Source organism: Halichoeres trimaculatus, unplaced genomic scaffold (genome assembly GCF_033239565.1).
Source record: "Halichoeres trimaculatus isolate MK-OKI-2021-1 unplaced genomic scaffold, fHalTri1.1 fHalTri1_scaffold_23, whole genome shotgun sequence".
Lineage (NCBI taxonomy): Eukaryota > Metazoa > Chordata > Actinopteri > Labriformes > Labridae > Halichoeres > Halichoeres trimaculatus.
In genome coordinates this window covers 23,567,501-23,592,283 of record NW_027437201.1, presented here as the reverse complement: position 1 = coordinate 23,592,283, position 24,783 = coordinate 23,567,501, and the positions used below count along the sequence as shown (strand labels likewise).

The following is a 24,783-nucleotide window of genomic DNA, read 5'->3' as shown; positions in this document are numbered from 1 at the left end:
GCCGATACTGGGCTGATACTGGGCTCACAAAGGGCTGATACTGGGCTGATACTGGGCTCATACTGTGCTCATAATGGGCTCATGCCTGGGTCACACTGGGATAAAATGATTTGATACTGGGCTCATACTTGGGTCAAACTGGGCTCACTTGTGGCTCACTCTGGACCCAGTAACTCGTTAACAGACTAATCCAGACCGGGTCCTCGTCAGATTCCTCTGAGGAAGCAGATCCAGTAAAAATCAGAAAGTTTGACTTCCTGCTCGTTCGTCTCTTTAAATCTGTCAGACTGACTAAAGGTCGACAGAAGAGACTGAGTAAAAGCTAATGACAGGAATAAAAAACACATTACACCTGAGTGTGTGTGCGTGTGTGTGTTATTCTGAGTGTGTATGTGTGTGTGAGCAGCACCCTCGAGACATTAACGGGACCCATAAAGAGGAAAAATTAAAGTTTTAATGTGAGGTGGTCATCACACACCTGCTGTGTGTGTGTGTGTGAGTGTGTGTGTTATGGGGTGTGTCCGGAGGCTGGTCAGTTTGTCTCATTAATGACCCCTCCCACCTTAACAAGTTAACGAGCTAATAATGACAGCTCGTTAAGGCGGACAGACAGACGGCGCTCAGCCAATAAAACACTCACTTCTCTCCCTCCTTCATCGCTGCGTCTCCCTCTGATCAGAGCAGACTTTAGAGGGAATGGGAGATTTTTCCCAGAATGCTTCAGGCGCTCCCGTCCTCTAAACTCTGAGCTTTTGGTTGATCTGGATTGCTTCCATCATCAATCACACACACACACACACGCACACAGATGACCAGTAAGAGGAGAGGAACTGGACTTTTCTTCTCGTTGAAAAGTTTTGCTGAAGGAGGAAGTCAGATCTCAGTGTGAGCTTCATCATCAGGGTCTTCATCAAGTCTCCTGTGGTCCTCACTGATCCTCAGACCAGAGGCCCTGTGGTGATCCAGATCCTCTTGTTCTCAGAGGTTTTTATCTTTAATGTGTTTCTTAAAACCAGGTCACAGCTCAGGGAAGACCAGGCCTGAGGAACCCGGTCTGAGGTGTGTCAGGGTCTGGTTCTCAGGTGTGTCAGGTTCTGGTTCTCAGGTGTGTCAGTGACGGTCTGATTTTTTTGGGCGGTAAAATACTCTGAGCTCAGCTGAGTCCAACCCTGAGAGGAAAGACCAGTCAGAAACATTTTACAACACGACAACTGTGTGTGTGTGTGTGTGTGTGTGTGTGTGTGTGTGTGTGTGTGTGTGTGTGTGTGTGTGTGTGTGTGTTAGAGAGAGAGAGAGAGACAGCGTGTGTGTCCCCCGGCAATAACAGCTAATCTTCTCTGATGACCGCTGGGAACAACATGATCGTCACATCATCTTAAACACACACACACACACACACACACACACACACACACACACACACACACACACACACACACACTCCTCAGTAATTAGTAGTCCTGTGTTCTTCCTGCCAAGCTGTTACTTTACGCTCTTAGCTGCCAATCACAGCGATTCCCTCCAGACTCAGCAGCCAATCAGCTGCAGAGACACAACAGAGAGTGAGAGGAGCCCTACAGCTACAGCTACAGCAGAGAGGAGGAGGAAGAGGAGCAGAGGAGGAAGAGGAGCAGAGGGAGTCAATTAAAGGGATGAAGAGAGAGTGGCTGAGCTGGAGTAGAAACAGAGAAACACTGGTGGCGTCCTCGGACTCTGAGCGGCTCAGATCCGTCCCAGTTTGAAGATGAAGGCCGCGTTAGAGTCAGACACAACCAGGAAGCTAAAGAAGAACCACAGACTCCGAGTCCAGATCCTCGTGGTCCTGTGGACATCAAAGCTTCACTCACACGATCAGAGGACTCTCAGAAGCTAACACCACAGACGGGGCTAACAGTCTGTGTGCAGTCCCTCTCTGAGATCCAGAGACCTGTGGTCCTGGACTTCATAGAGTCCACTTAAAGGCTTGCATCCAGTCCATCAGGAGAGCTTAAGATGCTAACCAAATCCAAGGATGCTAAAGAGACTAACCTAATCCAAAGATGCTAAAGAGGCTAACCTGATCCATAGAAGCTAAAAGAGCTATCCCTATCCACAGATGATAAAGAAGCTAACCTATTCCATGGTTGCTAAAGAAGCTAACCACATCCAAAGATGCTAAAGAAGCTAACCAAATCCAAAGATGCTAAAATAGCTGACCAATTCCACAGATAATAGAGATGCTAACCTAATCCAAGGATGCTAAAGAAGCTTACCTTATCCACAGAAGCTAAAGAAGCTAACCTTATTTAAAAATGCAAAATATGTTACCTGATCCTGAAATATGGAAAAAGCTAATCTTTTCTACAGATGCTACAGAAGCTAATCTAAACCGCAGAAACCAAAAAAAATATAACCTGATCTACAAAGAAGCTAACCTTATCCACAGGTGCTAAAAATGCTAGCCTAATCCCCAGATGCAAACGAAGCTAACCTAATCCAAAGATGCTAAAGAAGCTAACCTTATCCAGAGATGCAAAAAAAAGCTAACCTTGTCCAAGGATGCTAAAGAAGCGAACCTTATTTACAGATGCTAAATATGCTAACCTGATCCACAGATCTGGAAAAAAGCTAACCTTTTCTACAGATGCTACAGAAGCTAATCTGAACCGCAGAAACCAAAACAAAACCCTTATTTGCAAAGAAAATTACTTAATCCACTGAACTTAACCTGATCCATGGATGCTAAAGATGCTAACTCCAAAAGAAGCTAAAGAAGCTAACCTAAACCAACAAACCTAACCTGAGCCACCGAACCTAGCCTGGCCTACAGATACTCAAGAAGCTAACCTGATCCCCAGATGCCAAAGATGCTAACCTGATCCACAGAAGCTGACCTAATTCATAGATGGATGCTAAAGATGCTAACCTGATCCACAGAGGCTACAAAAACTGACCTGATCCATAGATGCTAAAGAGGCTAATCTGATCCACAGATGCTAAAGCTTTAGCATAATGAGCCTGTACGGCAGCGCCCAGTTTCCTGCGGTTTACAATCATTAACAGCAGGTTTGCTAACATACTAACGATACACAGCCTAGAGAGCACTTACATGCTGAAAACATTTAATTAAACAATTAGCACAAACAGAGATCCTGTAAACACTCTCAGCAGCTCGTTAACACACTTTGATGCTAATGAGCTGATATTGGTTCTGCATGTTTCTCTAAGTAATGAAATTATTAGTTTGACACTCAGCTCGTTAGTCTCAAGGCCGGGTCCTCGTTAAGGCCCTCGCAGCTAACGAGCTCGCACTGTAAACTAATTAGATAGAAATCCATGTCAGTAATGAGCTGATATACAAACACAGCAGCATAAAGACCACAGAAGAAGAAGGAGCTGGAGGACCAACGAGGAAGAACTGAACGCAGAGCTTTGTGTTTAATTATCTGAATACTTCTCTTTATTCAGATTGGAGCCTGTAAAGCCCTCCTCTTCCTCCCTGACCTCTGACCTCTGACCTCTGACCTGCTGAATGTCAGGAGGCTGAGCTGATTTGGATCCAGCTGTGGGGGAACAAAAAGAAAGACTCTGCTCAAACCTACAAAGATGTTTTGTTGGTGCGATGGCCGACTCCGCAGCTTTGAACACAGTCAGAGTCCTGATTCAGAAATGTCAGTGAACACGTCGCTTCGCTGCACGCCGACGTCTCCGACGGAAAATAACAACAGGACTGAAGAGAAGGCCCAAACACATCCATTCAGACCTGAGGAGATCACCATCATCATCATCATCATCATCATCTCAGATGTTATTACAGGTCTGTAATGTGCTGAGTCCGCACTCTGCCTTAATGTTATTTAAAGTGTGTGTGAGTGTGTGTGTGTGTGAGTGTGTGACAGGGAACCAGGTTCTGAGGGCTGATCTGCATACACTACAGTTAATTAGCTCTGTCAATCATCCTTCTGTGTGTGTGTCTGTGTGTGTGTGTACATACCGTACGCACACACACATCACATTCATGGTTGATCCCTCTTCATCTCCCAGCTCAGTCTGTGATTGGTCCGTTTCCAGCTGCCAGTCAAACGGCCTCAGTGGTTTAATGTTTGAGTCCCTCAGAGTCCGTTAATATTTCATATCTCTGTTTTTAAACCGCAAACCTGACAGGAGGAAGAGGAGGAGGAAGAGGAGGAGGAGGAGGAGGAGGAGGGAGGAGGAGAAAGGGGAGTTTAAATCCTGATTGAGATTTTTTGACTGAAACAAACCGCAGCAGCTGAAGGTCATGAGTTTAAACACTGAAACAGCAGCTCTGCCCTGAAGCAAGGCAGCAGGAGAGAGGCCAGCTGTCTGCCACACACACACACACACACACACACACACACACACACACACACACACACACACACACACACACACACACACACACACACACACACACACACACACAGTCTCCTCCTCACTAATTAAGATTAATTACCCATCGTTAATTTACACGCAGCTTCCTGAGGAGAGACATGACAGGTCAAGGACGATACACACACTCACAGACACACACACACACACACACACACACACACACACACACACACACACACACACACACAGACAGAGTGAAACTGGTGTGTGTAATCTATCACAGTAAACAAACTGTTTACAGAACACTAATGTGGATAAAGTTTGTAAACAGAAGTTAAATCAAACTTGGTTTTGTTTGTCATCGTCTCAGTCTCGTGTTTCTCGTCCAATCAGAGCGCTCAGGTGAAGCGCTCTCGCAGCTGATTGGTGGACAGGCTGCAGGCTGTGACTCACGCTGCGTTTACCGGCCATGTTTAATTCAGCCGACCATAATGGAGTCAGCGTGCATGTGCCTGAGTGAGGACGAGTGGCGTTAGTTATTAAAGCATCTTTAAAAACAGCTGCCGCCTTAAAAAGCACTCAGAGGGTTAAATATTCAGCAGCTTATCTAGATCATTCCTCCTTAAACGACTGAGAGGACTCACAAGAAGGAGCAACTTCAGGCTGACTTCAGTCCATTAGGCAGCAGAATCACAAACGCCTGATATTAAACGGACAAATGAGTCAAATAATCAGCTGAATAACTGAGCAGGGACGAGCCGGGCCACGGATCAAACACACCTAAAGTATTAAAGAGCCGGGTCAGGAAGTTAAACGGCGAGCAGCTGGCTGAGGGCTGAAGGCAGGAACACGCCTCAGAGCTGAAAGGACCACGCACAAAACACAACACACCATGGAAAGGCTGTATACTTTGGACAGGAAATGCACCATACCACCTGAAATCTGTCAGTAATTATTACTTGAACTTCCAATTAGTGCAAACCAACATCAGCTGGGCTAGAGCAAATTGATGGTCCTATAAAAAAGGTGTTTTTTTCACCAAGCAGTTAAATAGCACACACCTCATGATGGGTAAAGGCAAAGAGCTCTCTGAAGACATTCACAACCTGATTGTTGCTCAGCATCAGAATGGAGCTGGTTACAGACTTATATCAAAGCACCTGAATATTCCAGTCAGCACCGTTGGGGCCATTATTCACAAGTGGAAGAAGCACCACCTTACCATCAACAGGCCACGCACAGGAGCTCCTTGAAGATTTCTGACCAGGGAGTCAGAGAGATAGTCAGAAGAGGACTCAACCAGCCAAGGACCACCCTGAAAGTGCTCCAGAAAGACTTGGAGGCAGCAGGTACAATTGTTACAGAGAAAACAACAGGCAATGCACTCCACCACCATGGCCTCTATGGACGCTCAGCCCGCAAGACTCCATTCCTCAAGAAAAGGCATGTTGAAGCTGGTTTAAAGTTTGCTAAACAGCATCTTGACAAGCCTGTAGAATACTGGGAGAATGTTGTCTGGTCAGATGAGACCAAAACTGAACTTTTGGGCTGTCATACTACAGACCATGTTTGGAGGAGAAATGGCTCTGCACATCAGCCAAAAAACACTACACCAACAGTGAAGTTTGGAGGTGGAAGCATCATGGCATGGGGTTGTTTCTCATCTCATGGTGTTGGCAAACTTCATATAACTGACGGAGCAATGAATGGAGCCATGTATGGGGAAATTCTTGATCTGAATCTGCTGCCATCCACCAGGATGATGAAGATGAGACGTGGCTGGACCTTCCAGCAGGACAACCATCCAAAGCACACGGCAAAGTTGACTCTCAAATGGTTTCAGAAAAAGAAAATCAATCTGTTAGAACGGCCTAGTCAATCACCTGACTTCAATCCAACTGAACATTTGTGGAAAGAAGTAAAGAAAAGGGTTCACCAGAGGGCACCAAAGAATATTCCAGATTTAAAGACAATCTGTGCAGAGGAATGGGCCAAAATCACACCTGAGCAGTTCAACATACAACATGTGATGGAAAACATACAGCAGATGATCCTAAAATGAATCATTGTTAACAGCGAGTGTTTCACCCACAGGGGGCGTCCCTCAGCTCGGAGCCTTAAAAAAACAAAAAACAAAGAGCTGGACCCTGAAGTCCATGTTCAGGTTTATCTCAGGTTTTCTTCGGCTGCTGTTTGAAATAAGGGGGACAGACTGAGACCGACCTGCACGGGTGGAGACAAAACCATCAACAGAACCAGATCTGACCCAGAAACATCAGCAAAGATCTGCATCCCTGCAACAGATCTGCTATCTACACACACACACACACACACACACACACACACACACACACACACACACACACACACAGAAGGGGTTATAGGTTGGACAGCATTCAGCCTGCAGCAAAACAGAGATGAGAGGTTTCCTGTTTCAAACCACTCTGACACACATTAATAAACCATCACACACATACACACACACAAGCGCACACACACACACACACACACACATGCACTAGCACTTAACACAACAAACACACTGATCTCACACACGCTCTCAGCATGTTTGTATGATTGCACAGACGAGTGTGTGTGTTGCAAAAAATCAGACGACACATGTTCTGAAACACACGGCCGTCAGAAATCACCTCACAGCTGAGAGTGTGTGTGTGTGTGTGAGTGTTTAATGTGTGTGTGAGTGTTTAATGTGTGTGATGTGTGTTATGCTAATTGTGCGGCCTCATTGGTTATTTAAATGTGAACAAATGGACTCAGATTCATTAAGACAGAGAGAGAAAACCCTCGTTAAACTTTGATGCTAACGGTGAATTTTTCAGCAGCAGGGAGCCAACAGAGCTCGTTAGACGTGCACGGGCTCAGGCGTGTGCAGGCGTGTGTGTGTGTGTGAGTGTGTGTGCATGAATTATCCAGGCGTGACATGAAATATTAAAGCAGACTTCAGCTCTGATCTGCATCACTGGTTCATGTGCTGGAACAGAGACAGAAACACGGCGCGCTGTCAGGACTCATGTTCATAAATATCACATGTTATTACACACGACCCTGATCCTGATCATACATGATCATACATGATCATATCAGCCATCATGCTCCTCCGTGGAGCTCCTATTGCTCTGTTATCACAGATTCTTCAAGGGGTGAGAGATCTTTATGGACTCACCTGTCAGCGATCACTCCACAGGAGTTCACCTCAGACCACTGAGGAGGCCGCAGCCACACAGGACCACGGTACTGTCTCTTTAAGAAGAGGTAGACCTGAGGTGGTCACCTCATGGGGTCACGTGATGGGGTCACATGATGTTCCAAAGTTTGAGGTGTCGAGCGTCTCTGTCTGTGGTGCTGAAAACGTCCAGACTCTTCTCTACGGTGGCCCTACAGTGCAACCGCAAAAACAAAACACACACAAAAAGGCAAACACACATACAAAAAAGAAAACTCACACAAAAAAGTAAGGGAACACAAAAAAAGGCGAGCCCAGAAAAAGAATACAACCACAAAAAAGGAAGGCTAACACCAAAAAGAAAACAAACACAAAGAGCAAACAAACACTAGAAAAAACACGCACACAAAAAAAGCATACACAAATAAGAAAGCACACAAAAAGGAAAGGAACACAAAAAAACGAACACAAAAAAAGAAAGAAAACACAAAAACTAACCAACACAAATAAAAAAAGCAAACACAAAAAAGAAAATGCACACTTAAAAAAAAGCAAACACAAAAAAAGGAACCACAAAAAGAAAACAAACAATGAAAAGAAAACAAACACAAAAAAGAAAGAAAACGCAAAAAAAGAAAGGAAACAAAAACTAACAAACACAAAAAGAAAATGAACACTAAAAAGAAAACGAACACAAATAAAGAAAGCGAACACAAAAAAGACAGAAAACACAAATAGAAAGAAAACACAAATAAAGAAAGCAAACACTCAAAAGAAAGAAAACAAAAAAGAAAGCAAAAAGAAAGAAAACACAAAAAAGAAAGAAAAAACAAAAAGAAAGCGAACACAAATAAAGAAAATGAACACTTTAAAAGGAAGTGTTCATTTTCTTTTTTCTGTGTGTTTCATTTTTTTTTTTTTTTTTTTTTTTTTTTTTGCGGTTGCGTTTTGCACTTTAGGGCCACCGTACTCCTCTGATATGTGACCTGTCTGATGATGTCATTCCAGCTCAGAGAGTCTGTTCACGGTGACTTCCTGTTTCCACCTGATCCAGAAGTTTTCTTCTCCTCAGCTCGGACTTGGACCAACGGCTCAGAGGAGCAGGAGCAGGAGTCCACTGAGTCTGTAGACCACTTCATGGTCAGCTCAGCATCGATAACACACACCTGAACACACACCTGAACACACACCTGAACACACACACCTGAGCGAGCTGAAACAAACTCGCTCTTAACCTCAGGGTCTAAACGAAGTAAAGTCTGCAACAAACTCTACAGCCACCAGGAACACACACACACACACACACACACACACACACACACACACACACACACACACACACACACACACACACACTCACAGTGCGGCCAAACTGAGTCCATCACACTAATAGACTGCCAACTGGTCAACTCTCTTACACACACACACACACACACACACACACACACACACACAGTCAGAGGGCGGTGACCTGCTATTACTGAGCTTTTCTGCTTCACTGCTGCCTGGTAATGATGGTCAGCTGTGTGTGTGCGTGTGTGTGTGTGTGTGTGTGTGTCCGGAAACTAGTAATGTGTTGGTTGAGTAACTGAGTGATTGACATCTACAGAGAGTGTGTGTGTGAGTGTGTGTGTGAGTGTGTGTGAGGATGACGGACAGTGACAGGACTGGAAAATAAAAAGCAGTGAGACTGTTGACCCGTCTCTGTTCCTGTCCAGAGTTCAACATCAGACCGACACCCGTAAAATGGCTGCCACACACACACAGACACACACACACACACATGATCAACCACACAAAAACACACACACACACACACACACACACACACACTCACGCAGCAGGCTTTTAATTAGTGATGTAGTTTTAGTTGAGTGATCAGCTTGTAAAAGCTAACAATGTTTGCTGCCCTCTGCAAAAACACAACAGCTCATTTCATTCAACACACACACAGACACACACACACACACACACACACGCTCAGAGGAGGTAAATTAAGCGGGTTAAATCGATTCCGTTTTGTGCTTATGGGATGAAACGTGGAAACAGCCGCAGAGACGTTCATTAAAAGTCGATTTGTGCTGCAGCTCCTCTTATTGAGCGACTGGTATTAATTCAGTCTGATTAGCTGTGATATGAACATGTGTTCACACACACACACACACACACACACACACACACACACACACACACACACACACACACACACACACACACACACGCTCATATACAGCCTGCAGATCTGCCAACTCAGCATGTTTGCGCACAAACAGCAGAGAGATGCAGGTCCATCCTCAGGGGAGCAGGAAGCAGAGTTCGCTCCACTCTGAGAATCATAGAATAGAATAGAATAGAATAGAATAGAAAAAAACTCGTCTGTCAGAAACAAAGAAGCCTAAAGACCAGAGAGGACCAGACCTGTTCAGTCCTGACCCGGCTCCACTCAGATCAGTCAAACACAGTCTTTTATTCTGAAAATCAACCAAAGGAAGTTTAAATGTTGACTTCCTGTCTTGCAGAGCAGTAGGAGACCACTTTATCAGGCACACCTGTCCAACTGCTTGTTAAAACAAATTTCTAATCAGCCAATCACATGGCAGCAACACAAAGCGAGCATCAGAATGGGGAAGAAAGGTGATTTAAGGGACTTTGAACGTGGCATGGTTGTTGGTCTGAGTATTTCAGAAACTGCTGATCTACTGGGATTTTAACCCACAACCATCTCTAGGGTTTACAGAGAATGGTCCCAAAAAGAGAAAATATCCAGAGAGCAGCATATTATCATCTTTAGCTGACACAAACTCCAAACAGTGACTGTGTTTCCAGCTAGAAAACAAACATCTCTCCTCTCTCCCTCTGTTTACCTTTGTGTTGCTGGCTGCTAACACACTTGTGTTGTCCTCGTGCTGAAAACTTGATGAACACACGACTCCCGTCACTCCCTGAGACACAAGAAAAAAGCATTAAGATTTTTTTACATGAAAAATGAAAAGAAAAGTAACGCACAGTGAGTTGAATAAGTCACTTTAATCTGATTACTGCTTTGGTAATAGTAACGTGTTAGATTACTTGTTACTGAAAAAGGTGGAGAAATCAGAGTAACGCGTTACCGGCATCACTGGCAGAAGACCACACCGGGTGACCCTCCTGTCAGCTAAGAACAGGAAACTGAGGCTACAATTCACACAGCAACACCAAAACTGGACAATAGAAGATTGGAAAAACGTTGCCTGGTCTGATGAGTCTGGATTTCTGCTCCACATTCAGATGGTAGGGTCAGAATTTGGCCTCAACAACATGAAAGCATGGATCCATCCTGCCTTGTATCAACAGTTCAGGCTGCTGCTGCTGGTGTAATGGTGTGGGGGAGATTTTCTCGGCTCACTTTGGGCCCCTTAGTACCAACTGAGCATGGTTTAAAGTCCACAGAAGAAAAAAGGAAAAAAAAGGAAAAAAAGAAAAAAGGGAAAAAAAGAAAAAAGGAAAAAAAGAAGAAATAAAGGGAAAAAAAAGAAAGAAAAAGAGGAAAAAAAAGAAAGAAAAAGAGGAAAAAAAAGAGGGAAAAAAAAGAAAGAAAAAGAGGAAAAAAGAAAAAAAGGGAAAAAAAGAAAAAAAAAAGAAAAAATAGAAAAAAGGAAAAAAAAGAAAAAAGGAAAAAAAAAAAAGAAAAAAGGAAAAAAAGAAAGAAAAAGAGGAAAAAAGAAAAAAAGGGAAAAAAGAAAAAAAGGGAAAAAAAAGAAAAAAAGAAAAAAAAGAAAAAAGAAAAAAATAGAAAAAAAAGAAAAAAAAAACAAGAAAAAAATGAAAAAAACAAGAAAAAAGAAAAAAAAAAAAAAAAAAAAGTCCACAGCCTACCTGAGTATTGTTGCTGACCATGTCCATCCCTTTATGAGCACAGTGTACCCATCTTCTGATGCTACTTCCAGCAGGATAACGCTCCATGTCATAAAGCTGGTTGGATTCAGTGACTTCCTGTCAGTGTATCCTGTCACACACACACACACACTCACACACACACAGGGTCAGGGTGTGGAGACAGGAGCTGCAGAGGAGTGTGTGTTTTATGAAGAGTGTTTGGCGTCATGAAGTATTCAGGTATTACGCTCTTTCGTCTCTTTGTTCTTTTCTTCTTCTCTAACTTTCCTCTCATCCGTCTTCATCTCTCCTTCTCTCTCTCCATCACTCCACATTAGCTCTCTCTCTCCTCTATTACCCTCTCTCTCTCGTCCATTAGTAACACCTGATTCCTTCTATTAGATTGAGGAAGTTGGCCTCATAAATTCGTGGCGGTGGCGGCAGCGGCGGCGGCGTGCTGGGTGCCGGCTGACTGTTTTTGATAATGGAGGATCTGTTTAAAGTCACATTACCTTTGTCGTGCTCTTCATGCTCGATCATTTGGGGCTCTTTGATTTTATTAACGTCTCTGAATGGATTTCCGGCGCTCTCCCCGTCCATCTCCGTCTGCCTGCCCCGCAACGACCACTTCGTCCTCTGAAGGTCAGGGCCAGACGCCGCTCGGCTCCCAGGCATGATGGGAAACTTCTCTGAGGGGAGAAACAGAGAAAAGACACACGAGGTCCAAACAGGGTCAGAGTTAGTCTTTCTGGTTTCTGTCTCAGGTTAAAGACCCAAAGACTCTGATTCATCACCAGGAAACACCGAGAGGAGCAGGACCAGGGTCAGGGATCAGGGTTTCAGGGCCCTTCACTGCAAAAACTGAAATCTGATCAAGTGTTTTTGTCTCATTTTTAGTAGAAAATGTCTTTTTAGACTCAATATGAGCCACATTCAGCTGACCAGTCCAGAAAAATGTCTGATCTAAAGTCGTTTGAAGACAAACTGAGATCTGAATTGCGTAAAAAACAATCTGCAGTTTGCCAAAAATTCCCTCAGTATGCAACAAACCAGTCTACCTGGCAAACTGTTTCCCATAATGCACAGCGCTGACGCTTTTTGTCAATGCAGGTGGCAGGTTTTGGTGAATTACTAATATCCAGTGGAATAAGTCAGGATTACAACTACAATATAACAACACTAACCTTAGACGGTCTGTGAGATAGACGTGAAGTGATGGCCATGTCCACGTGTTACCGGGGATTTTCAAAAAAGAGTATGTCCCCTCATACACCTTAAAAAATACTTTCGTCCACACGCAGCGGGCTCCAAGCACGCCAAACCCATAATGGGCAGTGTTTTCCTGACGTAAAACCCCTGTCAGCCAATCAGAATGAGCCCCACCACAGCTGTTGGTTTCGTGTGGACGGCAGGCGTAAACGTATAAAAATATACGCAGTTTACCAAATGTAAAGGAGGTGTTTGCTTCTACAAATTCATTAGAGTCAATAGAAAACACGAATTACCCCTTTTTTTTAACCATACATGGATTAAATAAAAGTGTTTTTTTCATCATATAAATAAAAATCCAGATTTATTTTCAGTCAATGATATAACTTGGTTTAAGATCAGAAATCAATAATGATGATGCTGCCCTGAGCTTGTTTTGTATATTTATATAATAGGGGGAAAAAAAAGAATCCAAAACATGCTTCATTGGAATGAAAAATAATGTTGCTATAACCAATTTTTAAATAAAAGGGTTAAAAAAAGAAGAAAAAAAAAAGGAAAAAAAAAACATGAAAGGCCAGCGCAGAGAAACCAACTGTCTCTGTCCATGGTGCTAAAAATGCAATCAATACAAAAAGCTTTATCAGCACAAAATTTAAGAGTCATGTTGCCAAAACCAACTTTTAATAAATAACAGGGTTTAAGAAAAAAAAACTTCTCAGAGAAACCAGCTGTTATTTATCATCTCTGTCCTTGGTTTTTACGTCAAGAGAGAAACCAAACAAAGTGTCAGTGTCTCTGTCCATGGTGCTAAAATGTAAATTAATTCGAAATTTAAATTCAAAATGAGCTTTAATTAAATTTATCAATTTAATAAGAGAAAAAAAGGATGGTCAAAGCCAGTTTTTTCTGTTTGATATGATTAACAGAATAACTAATCCAGGGATCTGCCCATAGATTGTTTTGTATATTTATATCTAAGGCATAAAAACATCATCTGTAGCTCCGCCCTCTGAGACTGGAAACCAGAGAGCGCCTAACCTTACAGAGCAGATGGACCTGCCTGATCCAGTTTCTGAAATCCTGCAGATCCATCTTTCCAGGCTCCATCGACCAATGAAGTCACTCGGCTAAATTCTGACCAATCAGGGAAGAGAGGCGTGACGTCAGCAGACTTTCGTACTCGTCACCGTTCCTCTGATTCTTCAGTTAACTTTACAAAAACATCAGCAGTTGTCTAACGCCGTCATCACAGCTGTTTCTCCTCTTCCTGTAGTTGTTTGCACATAAGCTACGTCACACTGTGGCTCGATGTGGATTGGTCTGTGGTGAGTGTGTCAATCAGAACGGTCGTCCAATCACCAGCTGCGGATTTATTTTTAAGTTCCCACCTCTAAAAACAGATCTGAAGAGCTGTGGCGGAAACACGAAACTGTCCGTCTTGTGTGCTAGGTTCACTAGCGCCACCTACTCCTGATGTGACACAGTGTTAATTTGTAGTCAGAACAGGAAGTGCATTGATAAATAGATAATGAATGAGAAGTTCAGGCTGCTGACAGAGGGAAAACAATAATGATAATTAAAATGATTTTTTTTATTTATAAAAAGTCAAACTTGGGCAGCGGGCCGAAAAAAATCACTGGCAGGCCAACTTTGGTCCGCAAGCCACATGTTGGACACCCTGATTTTGCAATTATTCTAGTTTTAAGCATTTTTTCTTTTGTTACAGCAAATCAGACCTCATTTTGTCTTTAAATAACTTAAAAAGAGACATTTTTCTGGACTGGTCAGGTGAACGTGTCTCAGATCGAGAATAAAAAAACATTTTTTACTGAAAATGAGACGAAAACATTTGATCAGAGGTCTGATGTTTGAGAGGGGAACAGTTTTTCTGAAAGGTTTAGAGCCCTCACACTCCTACATTTAGGAGTGTGTGTGTGTGAGTGTGTGTGAGTATGTGTGTGTAATATTAACAGGACTTTATGGAGCTCGTATCATGAAAATTGATTAGTCGTACAGAAAAGAAGGTTAATCCAGACCTTAAAGAAGAACTATAATTCTCTCCGTCTCTCCTCTTTCTCTTCTCCTCTTCCTCTCAGGGTGTCACCCTCAGGTGCTTTATGGCGCCGCCGGCCTTAACGACGTCTAACAAAATGTCAGAGACCGACCAATCAGAGGGAGAGGAGGTTTGGTGGAGCGGGAAGTCTTTCAGAGTCGTTTCAGAGAGGAGGAAAAAGAGACGGAGAGATGGAGGAGGAGGAGGTCAGGTTTAAATCAGCAGGTGTTAAAGAGGAGAAATATTCTGCTGAGGAGGCAGTGAGTCCATCACCCTGCCTGTGTGTGTGTGTGTGTGTGTGTGTGTGTGTGTGTGTGTGTGTGTGTGTGTGTGTGTCTTGAAACAGGCCCCCTAGTTATTTTGTGAATGAATCGATCAGCTGTTTTCTCCGCTCCTCGCCGTCTCTCTGAGCCAATCAGGAGGAAACAGGAAATCATATTTATGAAGAAACAAACTGCTCACACAGCAAAACACCTTGTGTGTGTGTGTGTAGGAGTGTGTGTCAGGTTACAAATGTCAATAATGTGTTTTTTACTCAGAAAACAAACACAGAGTTAATTATAAAAATCTTCAGATTCACACACACACACACACACACACACACACACACACACACACACACACACACACACACACACACACACACACAGCATGAAACATTTAATAACAGGTATCCTCTGATCTTTGTCCCGAGGTGTCCCCACTCTGAATAAGAGGTGGGGAGTGTGTGTGTGTGTGTGTGTGTGTGTGTGTGTGTGTGTGTGTGTGTGTGTGTGTGTGTGTGTGTGTGTGTGTGTGTGTGTGTGTGTGTGATAAGCCTGCTCTTGTTAATTAGCTGCAGGCAGCTTTGTGTTGGAGACAATAGACTCTAATAGAGTCTGCGGGGCTCTTTGTTGGTGCTGATTGCTTCTGTGGGCTCTGAAGTGGAGTGGTCCTGTTCAACCCATTAACCAATCAGCACTGCTCGTTACTGCTCACCTGTTTCCACTGGATCCAAACAAAGAGCTGAGCTGACCCCGCTCCACTCTCTGAGCTGAACACGGAGCGCTCTTAACCCTATAACGCCAAACCAAAGACGCCAAAGACCTTTCACCTCCTGAATTTTCAAAAAATGAGATATTGTATTTTTTCTGATATCCTAGAACGAGATTTGATGCCTCTGAAAATAGGTCATTGCCATTTGGCCGCGAGATTTCGACCGTCGTGACGACACGAGGATCCTTTCTTTTTATTGGAGTAATCTGATAAAGCAGCTCCTCCTCTGTGATGTCAGTTAGTCACACAACCGCCACCGAGGGATACACCCACCAAGAGCCGAATGACTGAGTGCTGGATGCAGGGACTCTGCTTTGCTGAGCAGCTGGGCTTTACATGGTGAATTAGCAGTTAAAACACTGCAGTTTTAGCAGACGTGGTAATACTTGTGAGACTGTGATATTAGCATGCTTGTTCTGACATGCACTGTGAACCTGGACCACAATAATGCTGCGGTAATAACATAGTGATGAACTGACGGTAGAGGCGATCTTTAGACGACACTTTCAGCATGATGGATAAAACAGACAGAGAAAAGTGAAGGAGCAGGATGGAGCCCTGTTATAGAAATAGTTTATTGGTGAAGTCTGCCTATATTTCCACGTATAAACTCTACATGTTACAGTACCGCTTTGACTCACCACACTGAAGCGTCCTGAGATGATCTGTGTCCAGGTGGATTTTCTTCCTCCTGAGCTGCAGAACCGTCCGAGTCTGACTCGGGGTCCAATACAAAAGGACGTATCCTACACTCTGACATTTTATTAGTGCTATCAATGCCTTACGGTGAAGTTTTGGCAAACAGCAAACTCGCTCAGTCTGCTCCATTCAATGTGGTAATTTTGTAAATACTGCCATGCTGCAAAAACCGCCCCCTGGCTCTACCCCCTCCGCCCCTCTGATAGAACTGACCAATCAGAGCACAAAGGGCTGTGACGTTGCGAGGTTACTGGAGGTCATTCTCCAAACGGAGCGTTTCAACGAGATCTTCAGAATGGCCTAAAATGAGGATGTTGAGAACGCTATTGTGGGGCAATGAAGGAACTAAATGACTTGTACTGAGGGCAGAAATGCTTTACAGGCATCCTAGTCTGGCATAGTGAAAAGGAGAAACAAGCAGGATATGTCCCCTTTAAACAAGGAGAGAAACTGTTTTCAGGCCTAAAAATACTAAAATGTTGTTTTTTTCCAGGCTTCCACCCAGACAGCTCCATTGGTGGCTTTCTCACTACTGCATGACGGTAGCACGGTTTATGTTTGGAAGAACAAATTTGTTAGATTTGTTTGTGACTTATTGTGTTTTTGTTTGTTCAGGAAAAAACAATCGTTGAACATTGTGACCTGATGGATCAAATATGATACAAACTCAAATATGAAAAGTGATATTTGAACATTTTTGGGGGGTAGTTCAGAGGGACCAATCAAGGCTCCAGGTTCAAAGAACTGGAATTTTCTGTCAATTATTTAATGGTTTGGGCTCACACACACTCACACACACACACTCACACACACCTTCACTCTGACAGACTCTGGCTCTGAGTCCGTCCCACCTGAGGAGGAGGATTCAGCCCTCCACTCTTCATCACCCAGATCCAGATCCAGAGGAACCTACAGAGCCCTGAACCCGCCCCTCTGTGCCCTGAGCACCACACGCCGCCACGAGTCGCCATCTGGCCAATCAGCTCGCAGCTGACAGCAGAACATCAACAGGACCACGGCGCCGTCATTTCCTATTAACCCACGGACGCCATCTGAGTTTGTCCTTCAGTCACAGCGACCCGGGCCAGCCTGCAGCACCGGTCTCTACAGAACCAGAACCAGCCTCTGGTCTCTGACAGTTAAAGTTTCCTTTACTCCTCCTCCTTCCTTTCCCTCTACTCCTCTTACCCCCTCTTCCCTCTCTCCTCTCTCCTCCTCCCTCCTCCCTCCTCCCTCCTCCTCTCCAGGGAGCCTCTGCAGATTGCTTTTCTCACCCTGCTGCTCTAAATGTCATTTTACTGAGAGCATGAAGACGGACGAGAGACACTGAAAAGAGAGGAGGAGAGAGAGAAATATGGAGTCTGTTTTTTGTTTTATTGTTGCTCTGGTTTCCGCTCGGCGTCGGAGACGATCGGTGTTTTAGTTTAGAAACAGAAAACGATGGTTTGAAGGTTTTTTAGAGAAATGTAGAATAAAGATTTCAGCTTCGCAGAAACACCCTGAGCTCACACCAACTCAATTTATAAATAAAATAAAGATTAAAATAAATTTCTAATGTTATAAAATCATGAAATAAATAAGAGAAAGTAAAAAATCAGGCTGTCTCTGATATTTAAAGATTTTATCTTCTGTGTTTAAAAGCAGATTTAAAACATCTTTAGTCTGACTTTAATAATAATCTGTAACCCTCCAAGTCACTGTTTTTAATCCACTGACAGGAAATAACATTTATAAAAAGGCAAATTTGAATTATTCAGAGAAAAATGTGACTGATTTAATTTATTTTTATAGTTTTCTGACTCTGTGTGTTTGTGAACAGTTTTCATGAAATGTAAAGTTGATCTGCAGACGACGAAGACGCTGACGCCGTTTCTGTTTAAAGGTGAGACGCTTATTTCAGCGTCACTTCAATAAAACTGAGAAAAAAAAACATCCTCAGGAGTTTGAAGCGGACATAAAGTCGGTTTCTGAGTCTTTATTAAAAACTGTAAATAACAGAAATAATATATAATAATTTATTCTCCTGCTGTGTGTTTTTATCCACTTTTTATTATTTCCATCAGGACGTTTGGTTTAGTCCTCAGAGCTGACGGAGAGTTTTTCTCCAGGTGTGAAGAGACGATCGCTCGGACTCACAGAGAGGTAAAAACAAAGAGATGACTTTAAAAAATAAATCTGTTGTTTTTAAATTAATGAATCCAAAATCTGAAAATTATGATTAAATACAGAAAAATCATCAGAAATATAAAAAATAATTATTTGAAATAAAAAATTTAAAAAAAAGAGTTTTGTGATTCTAAATTATAATAAGAGTGATTCAGTACTTATTGATACAAGGTCATTATTTATGAAAATTATTCTAATTAATGGCTTAAAATAAAAAGAGTCATCGTCTCTTATAATAATTATCATTTATTATAATAGATACTAATAAAAACAGTCATTGTAAATTAATTTAACAACAATAATAATCAATAAAAAGACAAAAAAACTGCTTTTATTTATAACCTTCTTAATAATAATAATAATAATAATAATGGATTTAATAAGAGTTACTGTTGAAGGGATCTGAGTGTGTGGACATCGACTGAACGCGCTGCAGAAATGTGATTCTGACCACAGGGGGGAGCTCTGGACCTTTACTCTCCCTCACACATACACACACACACACACACACACACACACACACACACACACACACACACACACACACACGCACACACACTTACAGCTCTAACACTTAAGAGGAAAAAAGACTCTCTTCCTCCATTTCTTCTTCTCTCACATCTCCACTCTGTTACCCCCCCCCACCCCTTCCCCCCACCTCCCCCATACTCTCCCCACTCTCCCCCACTCCACCAACCCCCCCACTCCTCAGAGACCGGTAAACTCAGACAGCAGCGGTCTCTCTTTGTTTGCCGTTTTCTGGGTTTGTAAGAGGAACATACCTCCACTCCCATACACCCATACACACTCTGCTGCTATTATTATTATTATGATGATGATTATTATTATTATTATTATTATTATTATTATTATTATTATTATTATTATTATTATGTTTTTCTTGTTTATTATTTTTTCTCTTTTTTAATGTTTTATATTTCTTTGTGTTATAAATTAAGAAAATTTGGTTGTAAATCCTTTGGAGACTCTAATATTATTTATTTATTTTTTTAATACTTTATTGTGTCAATACAGTCACCATATTTCATTTTAGTAATCTTTCACCCACGTGTCATGGTCAAAATATAACCCTTCATAACTTACAATACATATACACCAATACTCTCAAAGTAACCAAAATAAATGAATAAGTAAGTAAATAACATTACCCAGCAACAACAACAACAACAACAAAAAATTAGAAAAATAAAATAAATTAATTAAGTAAAGAAAAAGGTTTCATCTCTACTGTACACCAAGGAGATATCTAGTTACTTTAATTTAAAAAAGACTTTAATATTCAAGCACTGAGGGGAAAATTAAATTAGTTTCAATATTTTCTTCCTCTGGTTGTTTTTGTTTGACTGAAGATGAAATTATTGTCACAATCATTAAAAACAGATAAAAGACATAAAACCAGCTCAGTCTGAGAGTGTGTGTAACATCAGGTTATATTTTATATTTCAACTTTATTTAAACACACACACACACTTGCGCTCAGTGTGACACAACAAGCTGAGATTGTGTCTCGTTATTTTAATTAATAATTATAAAAGAAATTAGCACAAACCAGCACCTGGACTCTAACACTGACCCCGAAACAGTCAGAGCTCCCCCTGCTGTCTGCAGCGTATATGACAAGCCCCGCCTCCTTAATAGTTATAACTAGGTATCATGATTGACAGCTGTATTAACCAATCACCTGGAACATCACTGATCCGTGTGTGTGTGTGTGTGTGTGTGACTTATTAAACTTTAATGTTTCAGAGTTTTATCCTGATGTCACTGTTTACATTATTAACTTATGTGTGTGTGTTTCAGTGTGTGTGTGTGTGTGTGTGTGTGTGTGTGTGGATGTCAGAGCTGGGTGATAATTGGTTAAACACTCTCCCCTCTCCCGGCCCTCCTGCTGGTTAAATTAGCACGTCTCTGCGACTGTTTCCTGTTGCTGGGCGGCGATGATGGTGATGATGATGACTTGTTACCATGGTAATTACTGAAGCAGAACAACAGGAAGACAGGCGGGGTCACAAAGGTCACGTCACTGACACCGACCTCCCCCTCCTCCCCCCTGATCCTCTCTGGTTCCTGTTGTTTTTCTGCTCTTCAGGAACTTTTCTGCTCTGTTGCCTCATTAGAGGCTGAGAGGAGAGCTCTGATTGGACGATCGCTTCAGAGCGCTGCTAATTATCTCCGCCCAATCAGAGACGCACAGATACATGGTTAAAAATCTGACGCCTAATCTTTGTTATCGTTCCGTCGTCCATCATGTTTCCTGTCGTTGCTTTGTTTCTTTCTCTGCATCGTTTTTTAACTTTTTCACGCCCTCTTCACCGCCGCCACATCAAGCTTTTTACTTCCTGTTTAGTCCCCCCTGATCATAACCACTCACTGACATTAACACCTGTGTGTGTTTGGGTGTGTGTGTGAGTGTGTGTGTGTGTCCTCTCTAATGACTCTAATGCATTCAGTCTCTGCTTCCTCTCTCTCAGCCAATCAGCCCTCATCAGAAGGTCAGCAGCAGCCAATCAGAGAGCAGCAGGTGAGTGTGGAGGTCAACGAGCTGTTGAGCTGAGATGTGAAGAGGCTGCGCTGACGAAGGAGAAGTTAATGAAGAGCAGAGAGACGCAGACTCGTTTATCTGCGCTTTGTTTTTAATCCAAACATCAGGAGCAGAGGATTAACCTCGCAGCTCCGCCGGCGCCCGCCTCCTTAAATATCTCTGACCCTCAGGGCCTCTCTGATGACACGAGGCGGTCTGCAGCCTCAGGAGGAGCTGAGTGAAAACACCTGAGCAGGTAGAGACTCAGTGACAGAGGCTGCAGGTAGAGGGCGCTCTCCCAGAGCAGTTAACACTGACACTCAATATTTACTTTAATGTTTCTACTCTGAGGTTATCATAAAAACACTCATGTGGAGAGGACAGAGAGCTGAAGTGTGTGTGTGTGAGTGTGTGAGTGTGTGTGTGTGTGTGTGTGAGTGTGTGTGTGTGTGTGTGTGTGTGTGTGTGTGTGTGTGTGAGTGTGTGTGTGTGTGTGTGAGTGTGTGTGTGTGTGTGTGTGTGTGTGTGTGTGTGTAGTCATATATCTCAGCTAATGGGGGCCCGCTGACATAAATTCTCCTCTAACCGACGTTTTAATGCAGTGAGGCATCAGCTGCAATATGAAGCTGTAATAGACTGAGCGCACACACACTCACACACACACTCACACACACACTCACACACACACACACACACACACTGGAGCAGGCAGCAGAGTGTATCCTGAGTGTGAGCGATGTCAGAGTGGAGCGCAGTCGGAGTCTAACGCTCAGCTGATGAATAAAGACTGATACCTCAGGTCGACAACATTAACCATCAGCAGCTACGGTGGCTGGTGAGGTCACGCCGCGGATCCACGCCGTGGATCCGCGGCGTGGATCAGAAAGGTGTCTGACCACCTGAGGCCAGGTGAGCTCAGCACTCTGCAGGTACGTTTAGTGATCAGACAGTAATTCTGACAGAGGAGGGTTTGCTGAGCTCGCTCACAGAGCGGCTTTTAGCAAGAAAAACATCAAACAACCAATCACAAACAGGCGTGCAGATTCCTGGCTATGATCTTGTTTTTCCAGAGTGTTCTGGTTTCAATCTTGTTTTTAAGAAGTATCCTGGTAAAGATCTTGGTTTGAGGTAATAACCTGGTAATGATCTTGTTTTTTGAAGAGTATCCTGGTGATAAGCTAGTTTTCAAAAGTTTTCTGTAATTACATTGTTTTTAGGAGGTTTCCCAGTAATGATCTTGTTTTAAGAAGGTATCCTGGTAATGATCCTGTTTTTTGAGGAGTATCCTGGTAATGATCCTGTTTTAAGAAGGTATCCTGGTAATCATCCTGCTTTAAGGAGGTATTGTGGTCATGATTTGTTTATAAGAAGTATCCTGGTTTTGATCTAGTTTTTGAGAATTATCCTGCTTATGATCTTGTTTTTAAGGCGTATCCTGGTAATAATCTTGTTTTTAAGGCATATCGTGGAATTAAATTATTTTTAAGAGGTATCCTTGTTGTGATCTAGTTTTTTAAAAGTGAATCTTGGTTATGGTCTTGTTTTTTGTGGAGTATCCTGGTAAAGATCATGTTTTTTTTTAGAAATATCATGGTGAAGGTCTTGTTTTTGAGGAGTATCCCGGTGATGATCTTGTTTTTAAGAAGTATCCTGATAAGGATCTTTTTTTAAGTGAAATTCTGGTTATGATCTTGTTCTTAGGAGGTATCCTGGTAATCATCTTGTTTTTTGAGGAGTATCCTTGTGATGATCTTGTTTTTAAGGACTATCCTGATAATGATCTTGTTTTTAAGGACAATCCTGGTAAAGATCTTGTTTTTAAGAAATACCTTGGTTATGATCTTGTGTTTTGAAGAGTATCCTGGTGATGATCTTGTTTTTGAGGGGTGTTCTGGTAGTGATCTTGTTTTTTTGAGAAGTTTGCTGGTTTTGATCTTGTTTTAAAGGATTTTTCTGGTTATGGTCTGGTTTTTAAGAAGTATCACGGATATGACCTTGTTATTTTATAGTTATTCTGGTAATGATCTTGTTTGAAGAAGTATCCTGCAGATGATATTGTTTTTTGAAGAGTATCTTCGTTATGATCTTGTTTTGAAAGAAGTATCCTGGTAAAGATCTTGTTTTTAAGAAGTATTCTGGTAATCATCTTCTTTTTTTAAATGAAATTCTGGTTCTGATCTTGTTTTGGAGGAGTATCCTGTTAGCGATCTTGTCTTTTTTTGGTGTGTTCTGGTTGTGATCATGTTTTGTTGCTGAACAAACCAACCAGGTCAGGTTTGAGCCGTCAGCTCATCCAATAAACATCCAGTAATCCTGCACCTGAGAGAGTCGGATTAAACCGTTTATCCCCCAAACACCTTTTATCCCAAGTGTGTGTGTGTGTGTGTGTGTGTGTGTGTGTGTGTGTGTGTGTGTGTGTGTGTGTGTGTGTGTGTGTGTGTGTGCGTGCGTGTGTGTGTGTGTGTGTGTGTGTGTGTATGTGTGTGTGTGTGTGTGTGTGTTAACAGGATATTGGCTCTCTGTTACCGTGCGGATTAGCGGCCGTGATTCTTTTCAACACGAGGACTTCAGATCACTCAGAGTGTGTCTGTCTCAGGCCCGTCTACACACACACACACATGCAGAAACTGTGTGTGTGTGTGTGTGTGTGTGTGTGTGTGTGTGTATAAAGGTAAAACATTGTCAGTCTCTTTCTGTTTCTTTAGTCTGTATGTTTTTTATATTTTTTATTTCGCTCTGTTTGAACTTTTTATTACCTGCTGCAGAAAAACTTTCAGCTTTAATTTTCTAATATTTTATATCCTGAAGTCAGCGCACACTGACATTTATTCAACACACACACACACACACACACACACACACACACACACACACACACACACACACACACACACACACACACAAGTGTATATATAGGTTCTGCTGGTCATAAGAATCTGAGGGGGGTTGTTTGAGTCCTCACGTTGTTTTCAGTTGAACGTGTTTGGATGAAATAAAATTTTTCAGCTGTGATCATCTCCCTCTGGATGCCACCTAACTGAAATTAGAAAAAAAAATCCTTATTTGTACTTTAAATATTTTTTGACTGATTAGTTCAACTATTTGATACTGAAAATAAAAACAAAAAAATCAATAAATGATTTAAAATTTAAATTGATCAGCAACATTAACTCAGGAGAAAAAAATATAAAATGCTTTAACTTCCAAAAAAAAAAAAGATTTTTGCAGATTTTTTTTTTAATTCAAAATGAGGAAGTTAAAAGTGAAAGCATGCCCCCCCCCTGGTCACAGGCTCCACCCTGACAGCGTACCCGCTATTTGAGAAGGACCGCATTAACCTCTGACCTCACCTGGATACCTCTGAGGTCATGAAACATGACGATCTCATGTTCATCAATAAAATCAATGCTACAACTGTGTGTCAGCTGACTGATGACATCATTACCCTACAGTTACTGCCTGTGTGTGTGTGTATGTGTGTGTGTGTGTGTGTCCCTCCTACACACAGGACAGGTAAATTGGTGAGACTTCACCCTCCTAATGCTTCTCTCTGATTGGCTGAGCTGTGTTTAGACTGACACGTCTCAGGAGTGACAGATTGATGAGACAGACGGCTGCATTAAACACTTCACACACACACACACACACACACAGTGCTAACAGTATCTTTGTATTTTCTGAGTGCCAGTTTCTGTTCGGTGATTT

At 42.4% G+C, this 24,783-nt stretch overlaps 1 protein-coding gene across 2 annotated transcripts in view; it reads right to left on the bottom strand.

Moving 5' to 3' along the window:
* The window catches only part of LOC141785346 (uncharacterized), a 55,603-nt gene that overhangs the window by 12,358 nt on the left and 18,462 nt on the right, over positions 1 to 24,783 (bottom strand). For both annotated transcript variants that reach the window (XM_074663626.1, XM_074663627.1), the window contains exon 2: positions 11,884 to 12,060. The gene's annotated coding sequence lies outside the window, so the exon portion shown is untranslated. The remainder of the gene's footprint in view (positions 1 to 11,883; positions 12,061 to 24,783) is intronic.